Here is a 26,570-nt window from a genome sequence, read left to right as displayed (position 1 = left end):
ATGTCTGCATTATGGCAAAAGGGAGCGGGCGGCGGGAAATTAAGAACGGAAGTACGAGTCAGATATGGCATGAGCCGCCACAGATTTTACACGAAGACGCTAGAACAGGTGGGAATCAGTGAATTTGAAATTCGCATGACTTATAAATCACCGAGGGGCATCCACCAGGTGACATTCACTCCTGGAAAACATATACTGGGTATCGATATGGGGTTGTTCATTCTCTCTGCACAAGGAGTATGCCCGAGGGTGGTGATATGGCCGCTGAAGAAGCAGGACTCTCTAAGGCGCATGGTGGTGACAACTGCGGGCATCCCGCAGATGGCAGCATCAACGGTGGGGGATGTACCGGAAAGAGGGAGACATGAAGCAGAATTGGTCCGGATGTCGTCGCTCCGCTCGGGGGTTGGCCAACAAACTACACCAGAAAAGCGAAAGGATCGACAGACGAAGACCACGGGTAGATATGCAGATACTAAGTTGGCTCTGCTGTCTCTTCAAAATTGGGATCTTACGGACAACAACAAGGGTCTTGCAAAATTGCAACACAGGTTGTAGCAGACAGTGCTAAGAGAAGATACGAAGGTCAGAAGTGACTGCGGTGGTACCAAGGGGTCCCGTAGGTGGCTTCCCTACTCATGCTAAAATCCTATCAGGGCATGTTCTGTGTTAACTGAGCAGAGCAGAATGAGCATTATCGGTTGCAGGAAGTGGGAGAAACAGCGAAGCCGGAGCCGGACGAAGCATTGCAGGAGACAACAAAGGAGCAGCAGGACGACGAGCGTCACTCAAAGGGAGGCGAACCGCGAAGCCAAGGCAGAGCATCTCGCTGCGTCGGTGAGTGACTTGGGACGAGTCACGATGATTGTGTTAGGGGACTATTGGGTAGTGGAGGTCCCGTGTAACGGTTTTGAGACAGAAAGCCTAGAAATTAGGAGTAAATTATTGTGAAAAATCCGAAGTATGCGGAGCGCGAAATGTAAACGGTCGAGTCAAAGGGTTGTCCACCCAAGAAATAATGTAAACTAATAGGGAGTAAGTCGGTCCGCAGACCATAGTTAGGTATAAATAGAGCGCAACTCTATGAGGGGAAAGGGAGTTCTTGGTGGAGGAGGATTTTGGAGATGGGATATGTAATGGGTGTCTGAGAAGGGCGGTTTAAACACGTTTGTAAGTCCAAGTCAGGATTGGGTAGAGGATATAGGCTCTGCAGCTGTGTGCACAGAGGCCTGGAAGAGTCCGCAACTATGTGCGCGGACCCCTACAGCTGAGTGCGCAGGGCAGATCTGCATGTAAGGGTGATAAGTGGAAATAAAGATAAGTTCTTATAAATTCTGTGTTAATTCTATCGCAACTCTGTTCTGTTATGGTGAATGAAACTATTTTGATCTGCGCACGTATGCTTATTGAATACTTGTGAATTAGGTTTAATCTTAATGCGCGAACTGAATGATAGTAATAAATGTTTTCTTAAAGGCCTCTCTAAGTAGATCTGAGTGATAATACTTAATCAAATAAATAAGATCTGTAATCAGCACGGTAAAGGAAAGCTAAGGTTATCTGGATCTGCGCAGATCTAGCGCAGAGCGAGGCTGCAGGACGACGCGTGAACCTCTCGAACCACATCTAGACATCCCAAGGGTGCGGAAACCTGGTTCCAGCACCCTCCCCTACTACCTTGGGTGAGACCTCAGTTCGTGCTTCGCGGGCTGTTGCCGAAAGGGCCGGTAGCTACGGTATTTGCTTGGCTAAATAATTCTTTCGAACATGGGTCAGGCCCATATAAGCCAACAAATATTCCCTAAGAGTTTTCGCATATATAGGTATGTCCCTCATAGCTTGCAATAGGGGAATCTTGACAAATAAATTCTGTAACTTCCCCAACAGGTCAAACTCAGCTTGAGGGGTCCGTTTACTCACAGCCAACCTTTATGGATAGGGCAATTCAGCTTGGTGTTTTTGAGTAACTGGTGGTTGAGGAGGTGTATGATTTTTGTTAACTTGGTTTGGTTCATCTCCAACCATTTTTGGTTCCTTCACCTCACTGTCAATCTATTCAATGATAACTGGTGAGGGTTGAGCATCTACTGTCCACCTAGATCGTAAATGCATCTCATAGAATTCTGCGATAGAGATGTTGTATGAAGGTAGGTTGAGGGTGTCAACTTGCTGAGCCCCTTTATTGTTAGGATTCGAATTGGGTTGGATAGGGAGTTGGGGATGAACTGTAGAATTTTCTCTACAAATCAGCTAGCTCACTAATATCATGTAGAAATTTCACCTGCAGATCAAACTGATATATGCAATGTACTAAAGCATAATACTAGATCTACATCTACCATAAACTTTGTGGAAGCTAATCAACCATGAGAAACATCAAGCATGAACACATATAACTGATAAGAAGGAATCAATCACACATAACACATAAGATATCACTGGGGAAAGCACCAACATAAAACCCCAACACTGTATTATCAATCAAGTGGAGATCCTCAACACAATACAAAAAGAATCAGCTCAATAGCTATCTTGCTCTCTCTGTAATCAGAAGATGAAAATCATGGACTACCTAGGCCTCAATATATAGGTTGTAAATTGGCCTAATCATACCTGCTATCACCTCAAGTCCAACTACGTAGTCATAGAATAAAATAAATTCCTTCCTCATGCAAGGAATAATTACTAGAAATATCCTAGCATTTGATAGTACATTTTCCCTCATCTGATCTCAACTGGGTCTCTGTCTGAACTGACATGCATCAAATATTCATGAGAGAATACTCAGTTATCTGAAAATAATAGTTGTCACATGCATGCAAGCATCAACAAACTATATCTCATTAATTTAACAACTTGTTAAATTAATCTAACTGGACTTGACTAAGTTAAACTAAGTCAACTGATCCTCTCAATATAGAACTGAACCTTATCTCCTTTAATCAAGGGATAAATTCCTAAATCAAGAGAGAAAATAATTGCATGATCTCACAAAGACTTCAAGTTTAATTTTCCATAACTAATTAACTCATGGAGATTAATTAATTAATATTTTAAACTGCTAGTAAGACCAAATTCATTTTTACTTCTTATAGTTAGACCATGGATTGCTAAAAATAGGAAGGGACCCAGAAATGCTATTTTTAGAAGATTCTATTTTTAGCAGTTTCACCTCTCAACGAAGGTGGCCAAAATGCTCATTGGCCAAACTACTATTTTTAGACATGCTATTTTTAGCACCTTCTAAACTTAGCATTTCTTGTTGCAAATTTTTCAACACGAACAGGCTGATTACCAGGAGGCACATTAGAGGGCAACTGAAGTTGTTGTTGTGGCATTGACTGTGGAAACTGACCAGGAGGAGAAGGTCCCCGCCAGTTCGGAGCCCACGAGGAACTTGAACTAGCTTGAGGAGCCCACTGCGACCAAGGTGGAAACTGGTATTGGGGCAACATGGGCAGATAAGGCATGGTTTGGGGACCCATATTAAAATTGCTAAAATATTGAGATGGATTCGGAAACATACCTTGATTTCCCATTGATGGCCGAGGTTTCCATGGATTTTTAGGTCCCATAAAGTACAGCTGCTCCATCTCTTCACCTGTCCCTTGAAAAACTGCTTTTAGTCCTGGCAAGGATGGGCATGAACTTGTCACATGCTTCAGTTCACATATTGCACACTCCTCTACAGAGTTTAATGGACATTCCCTCTATGGGTGTTTCTTCCTGCATGTGGGGCAAAATACAACCATAGTTCTTTCCAATTCTAGCTGTTTCTATTTTACCTGCAGTGTGTCTATCTGTTCAGACAAGGTACTCAGGATATCAGTCCTCAGGCTATCCAACAGATTCCCAATTTCTGCTTTTGTAACACCTCCACCAGATACCTTTGTTGATCGAATCCCTTGTTTATTTCTTGCAACTCCTCTTGAGCACTGGATACACAACTCACAGATGGTATCAAAGTCCTCCTTTGATATATCTCCCTTTCCGACTATATTCAATAATTCCAAAGAGTCTTCACGGAAGGCTCGGAGAAGGATAATTTTCAAAATGTCCTTATCCAGGTTAGAGTGACCTGATCTCTGCAATGTGTATTTAAAGCGTTCCACATAGTCTTCCATATTTTCATCCTCTTTCTGTGTAAATTTAAAAGCTCTTCTTTAATATCCCGTGATTTATAGTAGTCCTGGTATTTCTCCAAGAAAACAGTTCTCATTGCCTCCCATGTGGTGATAGACCTTCCCCCAAGACCCATAAACCACCACAGGGTTGTCCCTTTTAGTGTAGCAGGGAAGATTTTCAATTTCTGAGCATCCGTTATGTAATCATACCCTCGACACACAATGTCAAATTCAAACAAAAACGTGTCAGGGTCTTCTGAAGTAAGCCCATGGAAACTGGGTAAAGCTGTTAAAGGAATGGGCTTTGTTGGTGCACCAGTCCCTAAATCCCCAATTGGGAAGTCAATAGTAGAGGTTGTAGGTGCCATGAATATCCTCCAATACTCACTAGGGATTTCAGCAGGCTCCGCAGGAAGGGCTTTTATCACAGGGGTTCAAGTTGCCTTAACAACGCTCCCTCTATCCTTTGGTGATAGAAATGTCTCTACAATCTCTTCCTCCCTGTCACAGTGGCTAGACCCTTTGGATCTCCTCTATGCAACTCCTTCTTCCCTACTGGGATGGACCGTTCCTTCGGACGCTTTACTTGCAACTTCTTCTTCTTCTGTTACAAGCAACAGGATCCCTTTAACAGGCGTACTGTTGCTTGTCTCTCCAGCTGCTGGAAGGGTCTGTTGTATTGAATTAGAAAGGGGTGATGTGAACAACATTGGTTGATCTACAGTTTGTCCCTCAGATTTTGAAGATGCCTCTAACTTAGCTTTTGCAATGATTCGCTGGATATAGGTGTTCCTTCCCAAATCCTGTCCTCCCTTCTTTAAGGCTCTCCCTTTGCCCCTTCTATTTGGGTCTCTATTCATACAAGTTGGTGTGACGATAGATGTTGCGATCAAACCACAATGCTCAAGGCCTAAAGTAGGGAATCAAAAGACCGTTCCCTCCCCAGGACAAGAGATCACGTTGAAAAGAGGGCAGTTAACGAAAAAAGAAAGAAAAGAAAAGAAAATAGGAACCTAGGGTTCAAGACTTGGAGCAGGGCGTCAAAGTACTCCTCCCTCCCGGGACAAGAACCCAATCAAGAAAATAACACACACACGAGAAAACCTAACACTTAAAGACCTAAAGTAGGGTGTCAAAGGACCCCTCCCTCCCCAGGGCACGATTAGGTTTCTCGAAATAGAAACAACAAAAATGCTAGGGAAATCTAAGCTCAAGGCCTAGAGCAGGGCGTCAAAGGACTCCTCCCTCCCCAGTGCAAGAGATCGGCCCTAATAAAACAAGAAAACAATAAAAGCGCGAAATAAACGAAATACCTATGCTCATGACCTGGAGTAGAGTGAGAAAGCTCGTTCTCTCCCCAAGATGAGAGATTGACCCTCTAGTTAATACAGATCATGTCTTGCACCTCGTTAGCCTCCCCGACAATGGCGCCAAAATGTTGGTGTCCAGGTATGAACAATTTATCCACCCCTTTTCCTACATTAATGTATCAATCCGGGTGCGTATTCTTTTCAAGGCAACACGCAAGGTATATGTAGGGGCAAGGTTACAGTCTGTCCTCAACCAAGGGTTTGTGATTACCAATCAAAACATTGCTGAAACAAAAATAAAAACTCAACTGCATAACTTAAAAAGGTATTCACAGTTATCTAAGAAATCCGCAACAGCAACAAGAAATAAACACAGCGATAGATAATACACACAAACCAAGGAAACACGCAACACTTGATCAGAATAACGGGCCCAGCTCTCTGATCAGGGTTGCGTTACTCACAGTGAATGATAGATCAGCAAAAAGGTTTGTATCTTATTAATCTGAATAATGTTGTTACAATACAATGCAGGGTCTGACTCACTCCTGATACAGGAATGACCCGTCTTTTATACAGTACAAAGGAGAATAACATCTCTCCCCAAAACCTGGAAACTATATGCCCAAAGATAAACATCAGTTCCATCACAGCACTAGCGCCGAGAGAGCAAGAACAAGAATGGTCCAAAAACGGGTTGAGAACAACTACAAATCAGTTATGTTGTTTCATCGTGGTTGATCAGTTGCTGTGAATCATGAAACTGCTGCGATATGCCGAGTGGTCAACACCTGCGCTCCATAAATCATCACATGTTTTAGTGGTTCGCATAGGTAAAAACCCACATGACTCTACTTCATTAATTAAATATCCCAAGAGACGATAAAGGGGAATTACCTCATAGTTTTACACAGTAATTATATGCAAATGAATAAAAAAAGGGATGAAAAGAGGAGTGGAAATGCAGGGAAAATATAGGCCAATTTGGTGCCCAACACTTACATTAAAACCAATCACACTATTAATCCAATCACTTTAAAATTAATGTATCATCATACATCCAATTACATAAAATCAGAAATCAACATTTACATGGAAATCAATGCATCTAGTGCAAGCAATAAAATATAATAAAAAATGAACTACATTGAAATCAATACATCTAGTGCAAGCAATCAAATATAATTAGAAATCAACATCTACACTGAAATCAATGCATCTAGTGCAAGCAATCAAATATAATTAGAAATCAACATCTACATTGAAATCAACCCATCTAGTGCAAGAAATCAAATAGAATTAGAAAACATCTACACTAAAATCATTGCATCTAGTGAAAGCAATCAAATAGGATTAGAAATCACATTTACATTGAAATCAATGCAGCTAGTGCAAGCAATCAAAAGCAATAAAAATCAACATCTACGTTGAAATCAATGCATCTAGTGCAAACAATCAAATAGGATTATAAATCACCATCTACAATGAAATCAATGCATCTAGTGCAAGCAACCAAATAGGATTATAAATAACAATCTACACCGAAATTAATTCATCTAGTGCAAGCAATCAAATAGAATTAAAAAAAATCTACAATGAAATCAAGGCATCTAGTGCAAGCAATCAAATATGATTAGAAATCAACATCTACACTGAAACCAATGCATCTAGTGCAAGAAATCATATATCATTAAAAATCACATCTACACTGAAATCAATGCATCTAGTGCAAGCAATCAAATAGTATTTGAAATCATCATGTATGTTAAAATCAATGCATCTAGTGTAAAAAATATTATTCCTTCTCTCCCCCCTCCATCCATATCTATATCTCCTTCCATCTCTCCTTCCTTTTATTTCTATCTCACTCCCAAACATAAACACACTCTCTACATCTCTCCCTTATCACTCCCCCTCTCTCTCTCTCCACTTCTCTCTCTCTGTGTCTTTCTTCTTCCCTCCCTCTCTCCCCTTCCAACTTCATCTCTTTATTTATCCCTCTCTCCTCCTTCCTCTCTATCCATTTCTCCCCCCCATCACTCTCTCTCCCCCTTTGCCCTCTAACCCTATCACTTTCTCCCTCCTTCTCTCCTTATCTCTCTCCTCCTCCCTCCCCCTCTATATTTCTCTCTCTCTCTATCTGTCTCTTTGCCCTCTAACCTTGCCACTTTCTCCCTCCCTCTCTCATTTTATCTCTCCTCCTCTCTCCCCCTCCATCTTAATGTCTCCCTCTCTCTCTTTTCATTCCTCCTCTCCCCTTTAATTTAGTTTATCTCCTTCAGTGCAAGCAATCAAATAGGATTAGAAATCACCATCTACACTGAAATAAATGCATCTAGTGCAAGAAATATTCTTCCCTCTCTCCCCCCTCCATCTCTCCTTATTTGTATCTCTATCTCACCCCCCCAAACACACATGCTCTCTCTCTCCATATTTATCCACCTCTCCCTCTCTCTCTTTATCTCTTCTTCCCTCTCTTCACATTCCATCTATATCTCTATCTCCCTCTGTCTCTCTTGTATTTCTATATCACCCCCAAAACATACACACTCTTTCTCCATATCTATCTATCTGTCCCTCCCTCTTCCTCTTCCTCTCTCTCTCTCTTCTCCTTCTCTCTCTCTCTCCCCCATTCTATCTCTCTTCCCTCCTTCTCTCATCTCTCCCTCTCTCTCCATCTCTGTTATCACTCCTCACTCTCTCCACCTTTCTCTCTATGTGTCTTTCTTCTTACCTTCCTCTCTCATTCTCTCTCACATCCTCGCTCTCTTCCTTCTTGTCTCTCCCTTTCTCTCCCACCTCCCTCTATCTCTCCCCCTCAACTCTCTCTCTCTCTCTTTTCCCTCCAACTTTTTCACTATCTCCCTCCCTCTCTCCTTCTCTCTCCTTCTCTCCCCCCTTTCTCTCCATCTTTCCTTTGTCTCTCTATCTTAAACCCAAGCATAAACATTCTCTCTCCATCTCTTCCTTGTCACAACCTCTCCCTCTCCACTTTTCTTTCTCTATATATTTCTACTTCCCTCCCTTTCTCTCCTTCCAACTCCATATCTCTATCCCTCATTCTCTTCTCCTTTCTCTCACTCCCTCTATCTCTCCACCTCTATCACTCTATGTCTTTGTTCTTCCCTCCTATATATATATTTAGAGTTAATATATCATTATAATATAAAAAATGTAATATTATATTAAATTTAATATTGTATGAATTAAAAGTTATTAAATTGAATAATATTAATATTATAATATATTAATATTAGATTAATAATAATATCAATATCAATATCAATATTCGAATTCAAGCTTCTGGGATCCATATCATAGTGTATAAAGACTTTTTCGGAAGAAATCACATTGAAGATTTTGGTCGACGTGTTTCAAACCAGCGAGTGTGGTTCATCTTCACGACATGATGAAGAAATAGATCTAGGAAGAAGGTTAGATAGGGAGAGAGGTCAACCTGACAGCTAGAAGATAACAACTATATTTGACCGGGGGGAGGGAAAAGAGAATGTCACATAATATTTATAATTTTTTTATTAATTTATTAATTGTTTAAAAATATATATAAATATATTTCTATTATTTCATCGATATAACCGATTATAATAAACAAATAACTAAACCTATTTTTATTGTATTATATTAAATTATAATATATTAATAAATTATATATATTTAAATATATAAATATTATATAGTAATTAATATTGAAATATATATAAATATCTATATTTATAGGGATATATGTAATATTTAATAATATGTTAATATGAAGAATCAAAATAAAATTTATTAATGTTTATTCTATATATATATATATATATATATATATATATATATATATATATATATATATATATATATATATATATATATGGTTATATTTATACACTATAATATCAATATTAATAGTTCAATATTAATATTAGATTTAATGATGTTTTGTACATGGTATGATAACAAAATTTATAATAAAACTACATCAAATGAATATTTTCGAATATAAAAAAATTGACATGGAAATATTTATGTGTATAGAGATTTTAATATACACATAGGATATGATTTTATTTTAAAGATTCATTTTGCAAATAATTAATTAAAAGAAATATTAAAATATTTTACAGCAAGATTTTGGATTCTTTGTGTTGAATTATTTGATTTACAAAATGGTAGTGGGAGTGAAGATGTTTAAAATTTTACCTAATTTTGAATTTTAATGTGGTAAAAAAAATTGTCTAAAGTAAATTTATGATCCATTAAAATTCAAGTATATGATAAAAGAACTATTAAATGCATGAGATAAGTGTGTTGTAATTTTTTTATCTAAAAGCATGAGATAATTGTGTTGTAGTTTTTTTTTAATCTATATGGTTAATTTTTTCTATTTTCATTATTATTATTTGTTGGAGAGACGAACATAAACATTATTTAGATTTTTAATTTTTAATTTTTATGTTGGCTGACATGAGCTAAAATTTAACTGAGCACGGACATACTTACACATCAGGGTCACATTGGGTTGTAGAATGCACTATGAGGCACAATAAATTATAAATTGGAAAGATGTTGAGTGTGAAGTAATGAAATATAATTTGATATAAATACACAATTATCTAAATATTTCAACATTGTTAAGTATGTATGTTACATGCACATCAAACATGTTATCTTTTTTTGGGTTTCTTTCCAAACTATCAATTATTATCTTCTCTCCAATTGAGAAAACGGAGAAAGCCTTAGGCCATAGGGGATATTCTAATATTAAGAAATTAATGGTATTAGAATATCCATAGATAGCATTAGTGAACAATTAGTCACAAAAGAGAGAACAATGAAAAAGTTGAATTCTTACTCTTACTAAGAAAATAAGACTTAAATAAATTATTTTTTATAAATATGAGATTTAATGTAATATAGTTAAAAAATGAACAATTAAAATATCTTTTACTCTTATGAGAAATCTCTTATTACACTTAAATAGAAAATAAAATATTTCAAGAATAAATTGTTACAATATTATAGTTTATTTATCAGTGCAAATCTATCTTAACTCCTCCCTAAGTGGATAGATGTCGAGTTAAGATATACTTGAGCATGGAAAGAATTGCACATCTCCTTAATTTTGAGCAACACACCAATAAAATATTTCAATACAATTCTTAATTTTTCATTGTTTATCTTTTTTGTTTTTGTTTTTTTTGTTAAGCTTGGCAGGACCATTCTGTTTTCTATTAAAAAATAAGCAAGTTTACGCCACACAGATTAATCAGGTGGCCTCAACTTGCCCCAGAGGGAAACTAAGTTTGTTGGCCATCGGTCCGCATTATAAGCCATCCAAAAACAATACTATATTAATCTTTCCAGCCAAGCTAGATATGTCTCTATTTCATGTCCATACACTACATAACTATATAAACTGACATTTGCAACATAGAAAGTAAAAGCTATCCACATAAGAAGAAATTATGCATGGGTAAGAGTCTAATCATTTTTTTCCTCTGAGGCGGATGCAACAGGTGTTGGATCCTTGGCAGATGCTCCTAGCATATCATTCAACTCCAGTATGCAAGGGATATGGCGGTCAATTCTGTCCAGCCTAATATCCTGTTTATGCAGCTGAAAGAGGATTTTCTCCAAATCCTTCTTATAGCTTGTCATTCCCTGTAGTGTCACTTCCATTCCCACAAAGATCTGCTCCATCGCCTTGCCTAATAAGCTCTTCATTAACCAGTACAAGTATAGAGTTTGCTTGAATTGTGCGATTCTTCCGCGGGTGTTACCCTGATTCGAGACTAAGGTCCTCCAATTATCCATTTCTTCCTCCGTCTCACTGCCTTGTTTTACCTCCTCTTCCCATTCTTCGAGCAATTTCCGGATTCCAGCACTCGTCCCCTCTTGGTAAGCCTTCGCTGCCTCAGTAATGAGATTTCTACTGATTTCCTGCCCTTGAGTGGTTCCGACATGCTTGGCCCCTTATCCTTCCTTGTTATTGAACCTCTCCTACCAATCCCATGACCTCTCACAGGACGAGCCATGACTTTCTTTCTAGAACACTGATGACATCCACAATAAGTTAGATTAAAACACAAAATTTCAATTATGCACCACCTCACCAATTCATTGTTTCTTGCACTAGGATACATCTTTCCCTCCTTCTCCCCTCTGCCCATTCTCACCATATTCATGATGGGGTAGACTGAAGCCCGCAACCCATAGTGGGGAGGGCCATGTCCCTTACTCCTTGATACACCCTTTTCCCCCTCCTCGTTACTAGCGTTTGTATACAGGTCAACAAACCCATGCCCAAGCCAAGTTCGCAAACCCCCCTTTCTTCTTACTATATGCCTGTTGTAGATCAGGTTCCTTTACCCCGCTGCCCAAGGGTTAGTGACTTTTCCTCTAAGTCCCCCCCAATTGGGTTTACACCCAGATTTTTTGGCCTTTCCATCACTCCAGTAGGGGTTCCAGGTAACCCAGCACTTGCTTTGCAAGTTGCGAGAATGGATGCGCCCCAAGCCTCCTACCAGCTGCTTCCCTCTACCCCTTTCTACTATCATCAGCCCCTCATGCATTTCCTTACCACAGTAAAGCTCCCACCAAACCTTGATTACAGAGCGTTGAGCTTCCCAACCCAACAACAAGCAATTTCCCCCCCAGCAATCATGGCTTTTACCCGCTTGGCAGAAGGTATGGACGCAAAACCAAGCAAAGGCAAGCAATTTCCTTCCCCACTGCCACCATCAGTTTTCTTTCCCCCAACCTCTCTTGCTAAATACCCTCCTTTCACCCTGGAAAAATGCCAAGCAAAACATAATTACAGTGTTGAAGCAGAGCTGAATTACATACCCAATGTCCACAGGCATTCGTCATCGGGCTTGGTTCTTCAAGTTTCGACGTCCTCCCACAGCATTGAAATGCCACCCTTCTCCACCAGATTTCTCTCTAACACTGCACGTTGAGTTACCTCACCTATCGTTATACCTTGCCTTACCTCCAGTCCCGCCACCTTGCCCGCCTCCCCAGCATGCATTCATTCCAAAGGTCACTGCACCCCCTACCTTGAGCATGTGGGGGACGACGGTATTAAGTGCCCAGGTACCATTCATGAATGCAACCAGGCTATCCCAATTGTCAGCCCACATCCCGAACGAGATAATTTTTCATTGTTTATCTTTTATTTTTGAGTGCATAAATGGATTTACAACTATAAAAATCCCTTTCGGTAGTGACATTATGGATAGTATATACTACATAGCTTAAACTTGCAAGTCCAACAAATTTTTATTGGATTTCTAACAAAATTAACCTAAAAATATACGTGGAAAATTGCCAAAACATATAATAGTTGTATACATGAAATCTTTTCAAAATATTTTTTTTTCAATTACTTTGTATAATTTTATATCATATATACATAAGTGACATTAAAATATTTTTGCACTGAGAGGCACATTCCATAGCCCAGTATGAGTGTAATTCCTTTGATGTTAACATTCAAAAACATTATAAAACTTCAATAATCCCACTCTTAGTGTCATCACTCAAGTTAATATGAAGGAAATGTAGTAAAAGTATTTTGTTTTAGCTCTTAACCATAAATAAAATATTTTGATGCTCATATGAAATAACATAATTTTATATCTATTTTAAAAATAGATTAAAAAAATATTTATTTTTTTCACTTTCGAATATAAGGAATATGTATAATTCTTATACTTCTAAAAATATTGCAACATAAGACTTAAATAAACTATTTGAATATTTATGATAACTAATTCATTTCAATATCAACTTTATATATGTATATATAGAAGAAAAAAAAACTGAGAATATATATATATATATCTATATATATATATATATATATATATATATATATTGATATGTATTTAAAAATATGTTAAGAAAAAAAAACATTTTAATGTAATAATGTGCTCCACAACAAAACTATGTATATATGTATGGTATACAAAGCAATTGAAAATCCATTTATACATTCAGAAATTTAATTATGTCGTAAGGTGTTCCCTTTAAGAAGAAATCCCTCCCATGCCACCTGTACTGTCATGCACCCTTGATTTTGGTGTTAGATGATTGAAATGGCCTCAACCATCGGATTCAAGACCGGTATTAGTTAGTTACAATTCAAAACGAAAGATCAAATCTAAAGCATAGAAATAATCGAATAAAAAAAACCACTGTAACAAACTGGAGCCCCTCCTTCACATTTATCCTGTGTTGTGAAAGTCCTCTATGACTCATGACATGTAGCACACCGTCTAATAAATGGGTGTAGCTAGGGAATTTAGTTGCAAATTACCTGCTCCGCTCCTTCCCTTCGTCACTGATCTCAATAGGTAGGTGCAACATAATTAGGTGCAGCGGGGTAAGGTTTCGTGGGGTGCATGGTGGGGTCTACTAGCAATAGGAGTACCCTTCAGAAGTATTCAGACCCAACATGAGCTTTAAAGCATCAAAATCGAGCTCAAATCCTCCAAACAAGTCTCTGAAAATCTCGTTGTTGAGCTCACTTAATTGATACGATTTCTACAAAACCCCAAAAGCAGCAATGGGGAAAATGCAAATGATTCGTGGCTTCAGTGGGGAGAACACAACCGAGTCTCCATGGTGAAGGAGTGACTTCATTGTCAGCAAAAAGCTACCACTTAGCCACAACCCCAGCTTCAGCTCTAACACCATCTAACCCCCCATCACACACTCTTGTGTTGTTTTCAAAGAAGATCTGAACAAATAAATGGATTACAAGCCCCACCAACACTTCCTAGAGGATGAAGTCTTGGCTCAAAGGCTCTTTATCAGAGGCTGCGAGCCTCTTCCTTGTAAGTGTTGTTATCATGCTGTTGAGCCTCAAAACTGCTCTTTCCCTAGCAACTCTTCTCATCCCTTTTTCTTTGTTTTTCCATGAAGAAATGCATTCCTATCATCAATGACCAGTATATATTGCCTTAAGGAGGACATTTAGTGATTTACATGTTATCCTTTTATGTTTTTCTATTTGAATAAATTTTTGTCTTTTAGCTACGGAACACAGCCTATTTTGCAGCTAATCGGCTATTCCGCAGCTACTTCCATGCTTTAACAGGTTCCAAGTGTCAGAAGGAGAAACTAACTACATGGGCAGCTTGGAAATCATCATGACATGGACTGTGTCCTATTCACCTAGCCCAGGTCGACAAGGAAGATGGTACAAGACTCTGGTCAATGGAGAAGTCAAACGTAGAGACCGAAGGCAACAAGACTATGTTTCGTGGATAATCAACAAGTTTCATAGTGATGGGAAGTGTTATTCGAAACAACTTCCTGAACCCACGGATTCCAACAGCCATCTGTGCAACCGAATCCAACAGCCATCATCTTGGATTTATGTCTCCAGTAGTCGAGGAAGAAAATTCTGTGTGCCTGTCTTCTACGTGTTTTTGGTTGTAGCTTATTTTTCTCCACAAACAGTTGCATAATTTTCTTATAAATACCTGTGTAAAGAACTCGGAAGGAGTTCAAATTTCCTCATGTATTAAGCTCAGACTTACTGTTCTGTAATTTTGAAAAACTCATTTCCTACTTTTAATATGAAGACCGCAAGTTTTATGGATATGTGAAAGAGTTGCTTGGAGATTGATTAAGCACACATAACTTGATCAGTTGCAGAGGGCCCCTGCACTGAATAAGGTTTTATTTCATTTTGTTTTGTATTTTTTAGCTAAACTGTAAATTCATCATTTCCTCTCACAGTGTTCATAATCATTTTCATACTAACCTTGTTTATAATGCAATCTTTATCATTTTCTTACTAATGCAGAATAACTTCTTTCAATGCAGAATAGCTTCTTTTTGTTTAAATTTCTTTCAAGTTTTTATCAGTAGTTAGAAGTTGAAATTCAGTAGTGTAATGTAGTTTGTTTCATTTACTGTTTCACTAGTCTTTAAGTTTTCAATTAGACTGATCAGTGCCATTACTGTTCTTGCCATTTTATTACTAGTTTATCAACTCATGGTGTTAATGAATGTTTCTAAAGAGCCCTTCTAGTTGATAACTCATCTTAAACTAAGTGGTTGAATACTTCATTCATGCAATGAGTCTTTTCTGCATTTTTGCATTTATCTTCTCTTAGAATAATGAAGTACAGAATTCCTCAAAATGTCATCACAAGGAGGTTTTTCTCCCAAAATTGAGAGGCAGAGTAACTAAGCACTTCATTTAGTTTTGTTTCCATAATAGATTAGACATTAGTTGCAATTTCATTTTTAGTTTTAGTACTTCATTTAGTTTTGTTTCCATAATAGATTAGACATTAGTTGCAATTTCACTTTCAGTTTTAGTACTTCATTTAGTTTTGTTTCCATAATAGATTAGACATTAGTTGCAATTTCACTTTCAGTTTTAGTATTTCATTTAGTTTTGTTTCTGTAATTGATTAGATAGTAGTTGCAATTTTACTTTTTAGTTTTTAGTTCATGATTTGGAAATAATGATAAGAGTAGAAATAGAAACTCTGTTTTCATTTCTTGAGTAAACTTTGCTTCCAAATCTTAATCTCTTTTAATTCTCATTTCTTTAGGTTCTTAGCAATCTTTACAGAAGTTAGATTTAAGATTTTTGTTAGTTATATTGTAAATCATTAGGGATTAAAGGACCAAAAACCCCCAAAACAACATAAAACACAAAAACAATGAAGTAAGAAGGGTCATCTAGCACAAACAGTGCACTACACTTCATCAATTTACGATACCCGGATTGATAATTTATGTAGAGCAATTTAGGACACTAAATTGACCAAACATTTTGGCGCCGTTTCCAGGGAATTGTAACTAGGTAGCCTTATCTCTTACATTAAAAAAAAAAAAAAAAAAAAAAAAAAAACAAAATAATGACATGCATAGAGAAAGAGACTCTAGGGGTAGATTTATAGCTAGGGGCAGAAGTTAAATTCCTACAACACCACCTAGTCCACCAAGAGTAAGAAAAGGCGCACCTCCATCCCAGACTCATACTCCCAGCCATAGGATTCCTGGAATTCTAAGGTCAGAAACCCAATCAGAAGAATCTCCTACTTCATCTACCAAGACATTCCTAGGAGAGAAAAATTTCGAATCTCCAACAGCAGGGATAGCCTTTTTCACCTCCACAGGAGAACCCATTATAGTTGAAGAATTAGGAATACCTAGTGAGGAAGAAGAAGTAGAACCTCTCTCCCATAGTCCATTAATAGAAGAACCAGAGGAGGAGGGAATAACCTTGCAGGTTGAACCCTATACTGACTCTGAAGAAACTATAATGGCAGAAGAAGAACAAGATGGAGAATTCTCACTATTTGGAGGAGGGGGTAGAGAGAGAGGCAGAGGAAATATTGGAGGAGGTAGAGGTAATAATGGAGGAGGCAGAGGAAATAGGGAAGTAGATAACTCTTTTGGATTCCCTATAGTGGATGAGGAAACACATGCCACAATGAAAAATATCTCACCATCTGTCCTCCCAAACTTCTATGGGTTGAGAAGTGAGGACCCTGAAACATTTTTTTTTGAGTTTGAAGTCTTGTGCAGAACTTATGACTATCTAGAAGACTCTCAAAAACTTAAATTGTTTCCTTCAACACTGAAAGGGGCTGCTTTGAAATGGTTCATGGGGTTAGTCACTCAATCCATTAGAACATGGAATGACATGAAAAAGACATTTTTGGATAGATACTTGGATTATTGTATGCCTACTAATCATAAAGATGAGGTGTTCAAAATGATGCAAAGAGAGGATGAAAACTTAAAAGATTTGATTGAGAGATTCAACTATAATTTGAAAAGAGCAAAGATGAACAATTTAGATGAAGAAACTTTGAAAGCTCTTTTGTTAAAAGCCATTAGAGATGAGTGGATAGATATCCTTAACATGATGGGGAAGGGAGATATCTCTCAACTTCCATTGAGTGATATAGGAGAACTGTGTGTTCATCTCTCAAGAGGGAAATCTAAAACAGGGAAAGGGCTGAGAGATCCTTCTCTTGTTAGAGCAAACAAATCTGCAACTGGATCTGTAAGTAGGGCAGAAATTGGTAATATGCTTGATGAGTTTAAAACTGATATTCTAGGGAGCCTTAGTGAGCAACTAGACACCCTTAAAATTCAAAACAAGTAGAAAACAGAGGCTGATGCTTTAGCCATTTTTTGTCCAAAATGCAGAAAGAAACATGCTCTAAGGGAATGCCCTTTAGATGCAAAAATTGTAGAAACTTGTATGATCTATTCGGAAAGCCATGAAACCAAGGGTTGTCCTTCAATCCCAGGTCTTAAGGTTGTCTTTCAAGAGGAAACAATCCCAAATTCTACAGAATCTCTTTTTTTTGTTACAAAAATACCTTGGTTGGGGCCACAAATCATGGATTTAACAATCAAATGTATCTTCAACCCCCACCAAACTGGAATTCTTGGCCTCAACCTCAACCTCAATCTCAGTATCAATCTCAACCGTGGGCACAAGGGATACAAAATCCTTATGGGAGATTTTCTCAATATTATCAATATCCTCCATCCTATCAGAATTATCCTCCCCCACATAATCAACAACAAAATCGATAGCCACAACTTCAAAATCATAACCCTTAACTTTCGTTGCCATTTCCACAACAACCCCCACAACAAAGTCAAAATCCTCAACTCTTGCTGCCATTTCAGCAGAAACCAAATCAACTACCTACCCAACCATTACCAAACCCCAACAATAAAAACCCTCAGAATGCTTACATGGTAGAAGGACAACAATTTCCAACTTACATGATTAGTCCTCTAGATCTTAATGATGTTCAACTAAGATCTGGTAGGATATTAGAAGAAAGACCTTTTGTAGTTATTCAAGAACAAGACACTTCTGAGAAGATTCTCTAAAAGTCAATAAAATTTTTGAGGAAACATCTCTCCAAAACCAAAACATCGAAAAAGGAAAACAAAAAGAACCAGTGAACACAACTCCTGTCATTGAGCAACCAACATCTACTTCTAAACCTCCTTTTCCTGAGAGACTACAAATTGATAGAGGGGTAGAAAAACAAATTTTGTTGCCCAATTATGATTTTCTAGATGAATTGAAGAACATCTGTATCAAAATTCCTTTGTTACAAGCCATTAGAGAAATTCCAATTCTAGCCAAGACAATAAAGGAGTTGAGCATCAAAAGACCAGGAAGAAAATCAAGAGAAACAAAAAGAATTCACCTAGTAGGAAAGATAGCAGACATAATGATGGGAAAAATTTCCATACAAAAATATGTGGATCCAGGAAGTCCAATTGTCAAGACACATATAAATGGAATTGAAATTCCAAATACATTGATTGACTTAGGGGTAGCAATAAACATCATGAGTAGACAAACTATGGAACAGCTTAAACTTCCTAATCTTCTTTACACACCTACCTTACTGCAACTTGCAGATAGATCAGTAATCAAACCAGATGGTGTGCTAGAAGATATTTCAGTATCCTTAGATTCTTGGGAATATCCTGTTGATTTCATGATCTTAACTCCCAAGAATAATCTAGGAGGACACCCACTCATATTAGGAAGACCTTGGCTGGCCACAGCTGATGCTTTTATTAGTTGTAGATCTGGTGACATGTATATTTCTGATGGTAATTCAACAAAGAAATTTACTCTGTATCCTCCAGCAAAAGAAATCACAAAAATAGATGACAAGGAATGGATTGATGATGAGGATGATATTCAGCCTCTCTTTACTATGTCAGAAATTAGTGAAGATAGTCAAATTTTGAATACATTGGAAAATTTTGAAACATCTTCAGAATATGATCATGCACAATTTCAAGAAAAATCTAATGTTGAATACTTGTCATCTAGGCAGATGTCTCTCTATTCTATGGAAGAGTTTGGTAGCTCTACAATTGAAATTTTTCCAGGTAGGACATTGAACATAAACAAAAACTTGGAGAAACTACAACAAGAAGAGCTAACCAAAACATTACAAAAACATTCTGTTGCATTTGCATGGGAATACACCGACATGAAAGGCATTGATCCTAAGAATTGTATCCATCATATCTATATTGAGGAAAAAAGTGGACCGATCAGACAACCTCAAAGAAGAATGAATCCAAATCTTAGGGAAATTGTAAAAGAAGAGCTCCAAAAATTACTAAATGTAAACTTCATTTACCCAATTTCAGATAGCCAATGGGTTTCTCCTTTGGTAATTGTGCATAAAAAGAATGGTAAATGGAGGGTGTGGATTGATTACCAAGAATTGAATAAAGCAACCCTTAAAGATCACTTTCCTTTTCCCTTTATAGATCAAGTGTTAGATACATTAGCAGGTAAGAATTATTTCTCATTCTTGGATGGTTTTAGTGGTTATAATCAAATTCAGGTAGCACCCGAGGATCAAGATAAAACCACATTTACTTGTCCATGGGGAACTTTTGCCTAGCGAGTACTTCCTTTTGGGTTGTGTAATGCTCCTGCAACATTCCAAAGAGCAGTACTAGGATTTTTTCTGATCTAATACATGATTGTGTAGAGGTATATATAGATGATTTTACAGTCTATGGAAACACATTTGAAGAAACTTTGGAAAATTTGGTAAAAGTTCTTAAAAGATGTAATGAAACAAAACTTTCACTAAGCCATGAAAAATGTTTTATGATGTTTACAGAAGGTATTATTTTAGGACATCACATTTCAGGAGATGGGATTAAAGTTGAAGTTATCTCTAAGTTATCAATTCCAAATTGCCAAAAGGATGTTAGAAATTTTCTAGGATTTACAGGATACTATAGAAGGTTTATAGAAAACTTCACTAAAATAGAATCTCCACTCTTCAAACTGCTTACAAAAAATTGTGAATTTATTTGGAATCTTGATTGCCAACTAGCATTTGAAACCTTGAAAGCAAAAATTTCTGAAGCACCTATTTTAAGAGGTCCAAATTGGAAACTTCCTTTCCATATTTCCACAGATGCTTCAGATACAACTCTGAGAGCTGTATTGGGACAAAAATATTTGATTCCTTATGCCATTTACTATGCAAGTAAGAATTTGACTCCCACTGAATTGAATTATGTTGTGACTAAAAAGGAATTTTTAGCTGTTGTTCATGCAATTAATAAGTTCATACACTATATAACAGGCTATGAAACCTTTGTTCATATAGATCACTCTGCAATTAGATATTTGATGAATAAACCTATTACTAATGGCAGAGTTACAAGATGGATTTTAATTTTGCAATAATTCAACATTACTGTGCTAGATAGACCTGGAAAACAAAACACGGTTGCTGATTTCTTGTCTAGGATTCAGAATATCAAATAAGACTCTCTTGATCCAGGTGGATATTGGTGGCCACCCGCTAATTCCACTTGGATCCCCTCTAGTGCTTCTTACAGTTTTTATCAGTTTCCTTAATTATAGCACAGTTTACTATTTTTAGCAGTTTTTCGGGTCCTAAACTTCCGGAGCCGTTTTGAGGCCCTAAACGACGTTTTTTGGGAAATCCACGGCCAGCGATTTTTCTGATAAAAATCATCTTTTCCGTCGTAGTCCTCGGAGAGATCTTTCCAACGGGCTATCATGCACGTCAAACGGAGATAGTATGACCAATTCGCGACCCCGGGAAGTTGATGTACCAACTTACCCAAAAACGGGGCCCACAATTTGGCGTTTCATCTTCTAGGCTTAGGTTTTGGAATGTGAAGGGTTTTCCATTGTTTCTCAACAATAAATAGGCCCTCGAGCCTCATTGTAACACAGTTCAAAACAGTTCAGAGGCATGTAGCCGACACATCTCTTCTCAGAGATAAGCTACCATCGCCCTAGCTGGGTTATTTCTATTTGTAAGCATATTTCAGTATTCTCCATTAATGAAATGAAGTATTATTTCCGCAGCATCTCTGTTTTTATGGTTATCGCATATTATTATTTCTGTTGCATCTCTGTTTTTATGGTTATCGCATCTCTGTATTTATGGTTATCTCTGTAATCCATTGCGTTCCTGCTTAAATCCGGATCATCTCTGGTTGAAGATAAGTTTCTTGATGAATATCTTTTTGCAGTAACTACTCAAACTCCTTGGTTTGCATATGTTGCTAATTACTTGGTTACATGGAAGTTACCTTCACATTTGTTTCCTAGAGAGAAAAGAAAGATTATTCAAGAAAGTGCAAGATATTCATGGATCACTAACGAATTGTATAAAATAGGGCCAGATCTTATGATCAGAAGGTGTGTCAGGGAAGATGAAATGCCTGATATTCTCAAAGCATGTCATGATGAGTCGTGTGGTGGACACTTTGCTGACAAGAGGACAACCTATAAAATCCTTTCTTTAGGATATTATTGGCCATCCATCTTCAAAGATGCTAAAGAATATGTCAGGAGGTGTGACAACTGCCAAAGGGTAGGGAAACCTGCTCCCTCAAATGAAATGCCATTACAAACTTAGGTACTTATTGAACCCTTTGAAAAGTGGGCTTTAGACTTTATTGGACCAATTAATCCTCCATCTAAGCAGAAAAAGTATATATTGGTATGCATTGATTATGTCACCAAATGGGTAGAAGCCAAAGCATTACCTTTTGCTAACGAAAAATCTGTAGTTAATTTTCTTTTTGAGGACATCTTCACTTGTTTTGGTGTTCCAAGAGAAATTGTGACAGATCAGGTATCTCAATTCACATCCAACATGATGGAAATGCTTGTGGAGGAGTACAAGATCAAGCATAGGAAATCTACTCCCTATCGTCCACAAGCAAATGGTCAAGTGGAGTCTACAAATAAAGTGATTGAAGGAATCCTCACCAAGACTGTGCATCTACATAGAAGAGATTGGGCAGAAAGGCTTCCTACAGCCTTAAGGGCCTATAGAACTACATGGAGAAACACAACGAGACATACATCCTATGAACTTGTTTATGGGAAACAAGTGTTGTTCCCTTTAGAGTTCCAAATCAGAACTTTCAAGATGGCAGTCCAGTTGGGGATGGAATTATTAGAGGCTCAAAAACATAGTCTGGAGCAATTAAATGAACTTGATGAAATTAGGGAAGAAGCAGTTCAAAGGACTAGTATAGTCCAACAATAGAGGGCTAAATGGCATGATAAATACATCAAGGAAAAGAGGTTTCAAGAAGGAGATTGGGCACTGTTATTTGATTCAAAGTTTAAAGATTTTCAAGGGAAATTTCAAACTCATTGGCTTGGGCCATATGAGATTGAAAAAGTCTTTAGTAATGGAGTAGCGAGGATCAAAAAAATAGATGAAATTCAAACTCCTCTTCTTGTGAATGGTCATATATTGAAAATATATCAAAAACCAACTTCAAAGGAGGAGTTCATCAAGATCTTCCAGAACAATTCTGAAATGAAGTTAGTGAAGAAGAATCCTTCTTCTCCACCAACTTAGTCTCTATTTTTCCTATCTAATGTATATATATATATGTGTGTGTGTGTGTGTGTGTGTGTGTGTGTATATAGATATAATAAAAAAATAAATTGTATAAGGTTGAAAACAAATCATTGATTGGCATGCTTATACAGAAAATACAGGGTGAAAATCAGAAGTTTCTGACACCCTATATTTTCCATTTCCTTTCTGTAAAAGGTGGTGACAAAAAGCCACAGTCACCCTGCATTCTGCAAAATTCATTATCTTATCTCACTTTACTCTGTTTTATTTTATAGTTTCACTTCTTTTCATTGACATATTTCACCAATAAATTTTCCCTTTCCCAGTATTTCTTTCATCTCCATTCTTCATTTATCATCTTGTCTTATTTTCACTTACACAACCATTTCCATTTCATTCATTCATAAGCCATATTTTACTCTCTGTTTCACGTTTTGCAGTTGTTTTCACGTTCTGCAGCTGATTCCGTTCCGCAGTTGATCCTGTTCTGCAGCTAATCTGATTCTGCAGCAACAATTTGTTTATCAGTCCAAGCACAAGTGTCCAGTTCATAATAAAATCATGTATGCAGGTAATTGAAGAAAAATCAACTTTGAAGACCAATCATGCCTAAAGTACCTGTGGATCAAACATCAAAATATTAGCAAGCGGAAGGTAAAGGTTCCAAAGGTAAATGCAAAAATTTATTTCAAAAAGCAGTTTGAAAACATAAGCTTGTATAACATGTATGATCACATGTCTCCTTAATTAACCATCATGTGATTTGACCGCCACGATGTCTCCGCCATATCTTCTGCCTTCAATGACAAACGGTCCAATGATTCCTTCATAACTGATCTCCGCTTCAAACTCCATAACTTGTACTTAACCGGTCCTCCACAACTACACCTGTTAACGGTCAGATTAACGACATGACCTACCTATCTACGACTCTCCAAAACCTGACTGTTTATTTATTACATGCCAACTCTTAAGTTTTTTTTTCTCATATTTACGCAGCCATTTTGTGTATACAGTCATTTTGTTTCCATATCCACAGTTGTTCTATTTCCATATACCCAGTCATCCTCTTTCCATATCCATAATCATTCTATTTCCATATAACCAGTCACTTCATTTCCATATACACAGTCATTCCATTTCTTAGACAGTGAGAGTAATTTTGAAGGGTAACCGAGAACAGAGGATATGGGGCTTATTGTTAGAACTGAGCCCGTAGGGGTAAAATACATGGAGGGGTATCCGCAGCTCAAGGGGATGTTACAGAAGGCCAGATGGTTGTGTTTTATTGAAAAATTTGACGGCTACCACAAGGAAATCACTAAATCCTTTGCAAGGTCATTTGATGGCACGGAAGTGGAAATAGGGGATATCAAATTTGCAGTCACAAAATCCTTCATAGAAGAAGCAACATAACTCCCAAGACTAGGAGAAAGATGGTTTAAAAACAAAGAGTTTCATGATGAATCTTGGAAGGTGATTCTTAAAAACCCAGGTATGGATGTTACAATATTTAGAAAAGGGATTCCAATTTCAACACTCAAAAACAAATGGAGTAGCATGTTGTTAATACTGCAAAAATTCATTACATGTGAAGGAAGGTTTGGGTCTATGTATGTTTATCATATACGTTTGTTAATGAATTTTCTAGAGAATGGAACCCTCAATCTTCCCTTTTTCCTTCTGAATAGTTTGAGAAGAATGGCAACAAATGTCCAAAAGAAAGTTGAATCAATAGAAACAACTTTATATCATCATGGATTAGTGAAGATTTTAGTTGAATTTCATTTGAGAAGTATAGGGGATACATGGGAAGACTTCTTGGTAAGGAATTTCTTCCAAGATGCTCCAGATTTATCTGAGGGAAGTCATGTTAAAAGAAGTAGAAGAAGAAATATCAGCATTAAAAGCTCCTCACAAAAAGATGATGCAGAAATGGCTCCTAAACCAGAGGTTAGGAAGAAAACTAAGCTGAAGAGAAAAATGAAAGAAAGGGTTGAAGAAATCAATAAGGACATCCCTGAACCTTCATCACCTCAAGAAGATGAACAACTGCTCTCTGAAAGACTAACCAAGATCAAGGAGCAAATCAAGAAAAATAAGGAGAAAGGAAAGAGGAAAAAGGACACAAAAGAAGAAACCATAAGCTTCCAAAACTTGAGGAGGAGCTCTAGACTCCGAGGTAAGGTGAAGAGGGTGAAATCAAAAGAGGCCCAGTTTATAAACTTAGAGGAAGAAACCCCAATTCAGTCCCCTGATAGTATTCCATCTGAACAAAGTCCACAGAACTCTCCTCCACAGAATTTTGAAGGCAGCCCAAGTAGAGCTTCTCCTGGCATAGATCCAATATAACAACAAATCTATGAATACATAGAGTCATTAGAGAAAAATAATACCTCGATAGATCCAAGAACTTCAGCTAATCTAGAGCAGCCTGTCACCCCACAAGAAACTCTAACTAGCTCTCTCAAACAAGAGATCTTTGAGCTAGAAATTCTGAATAGGCACATCCAAAAAGAAAATGAAACCTTGAGGGAACAGAATAAGCTGGATAGAGCTATTCATGACAACACAATGCTACACTTGGGATTATGGTACAAAAATAACAGGAAGTTGAAAAGGAAAAATAAGAAGCTGATCAGAGCACTTATTAACCTCAAATACATATTTCTTATGAGGAAGCCAAGGATGGCAGTGGATACAAAGAAAAACAAGAAGAGGAAGTTGGATGTGCTGGTAGAAGTGTAGAACAAATGCAATAGGAGGAAGAAGTTCACAATTTTGATTGCATGGGGACACACAATGGTTTTGCAGTGGGGGTATGTTGAGCCTCAAAACTTCTCTTTCCCTAGCAACTGTTCTCATCCCTTTTTCTTTGTTTTTCCATGAAGAAATGCATTCCTATCATCAATGACCAATATATATTGCCTTAAGGAGGACATTTAGTGATTTACATGTTATGATTTTATGTTTTGCTATTTGAATAAATTTTTGTCTTTTAGCTACGGAATGTAGCCTATTCTGCAGCTAATCAGCTGTTCTGCAACTACTTCCATGCTTTAACAGGTTCCAGGTGTCAGAAGGAGAAACTAACTACATGGGCAGCTTGGAAATCATCATGACATGGACCGTGTCCTATTCACCTAGCCCAGGTCGACAAGGAAGATGGTACAAGACTCCAGTCAATGGAGAAGTCAAACGTAGAGACCAAAGGCAACAAGACTTTATTTCGTGGATAATCAACACGTTTCACAGTGATGGGAAGCGTTATCCGAAACAACTTCCTAAACCCATGGACTCCAACAACCATCTGTGCAACCGAATCCAACAACCATCATCTTGGATTTATGTCTCCAGCAGCCGAGGAAGAAAATTCTGTGTGCCTGTCTTCTACGTGTTTTTGGCTGTAGCTTATTTTTCTCCACAAACAGTTGCATAATTTTCTTATAAATACCTATGTAAAGAACTCAGAAGGAGTTCGAATTTCCTCATGTATTAAGCTCAGACTTACTGTTCTGTAATTTTGAAAAACTCATTTCCTTCTTTTAATATGAAGACCGCAAGTTTTATGGATATGTGAAAGAGTTGCTTGGAGATTGATTAAGCACACATAACCTGATCAGTTGCAGAGGGCCCCTGCGCTGACTAAGGTTTTATTTCATTTTGTTTTGTCTTTTCTAGCTAAACTGTAAATTCATCATTTCCTCTCATAG

The 26,570-nt window shown here is 37.4% G+C and overlaps 1 pseudogene; it reads left to right on the top strand.

Annotated features, from left to right (window-relative positions):
- Positions 1-26,570, top strand: part of LOC149209176 (ubiquitin-activating enzyme E1 2-like) — a 32,914-nt pseudogene continuing 6,344 nt past the window's right edge.

Source organism: Pinus tabuliformis, chromosome 1_2 (genome assembly GCF_031772625.1).
Source record: "Pinus tabuliformis cultivar Carrire ecotype Pingquan chromosome 1_2, CPIR1, whole genome shotgun sequence".
NCBI lineage: Eukaryota > Viridiplantae > Streptophyta > Pinopsida > Pinales > Pinaceae > Pinus > Pinus tabuliformis.
Note: the sequence above shows the minus strand (reverse complement) of the source record. Positions and strands in the feature narration are given on the sequence as shown.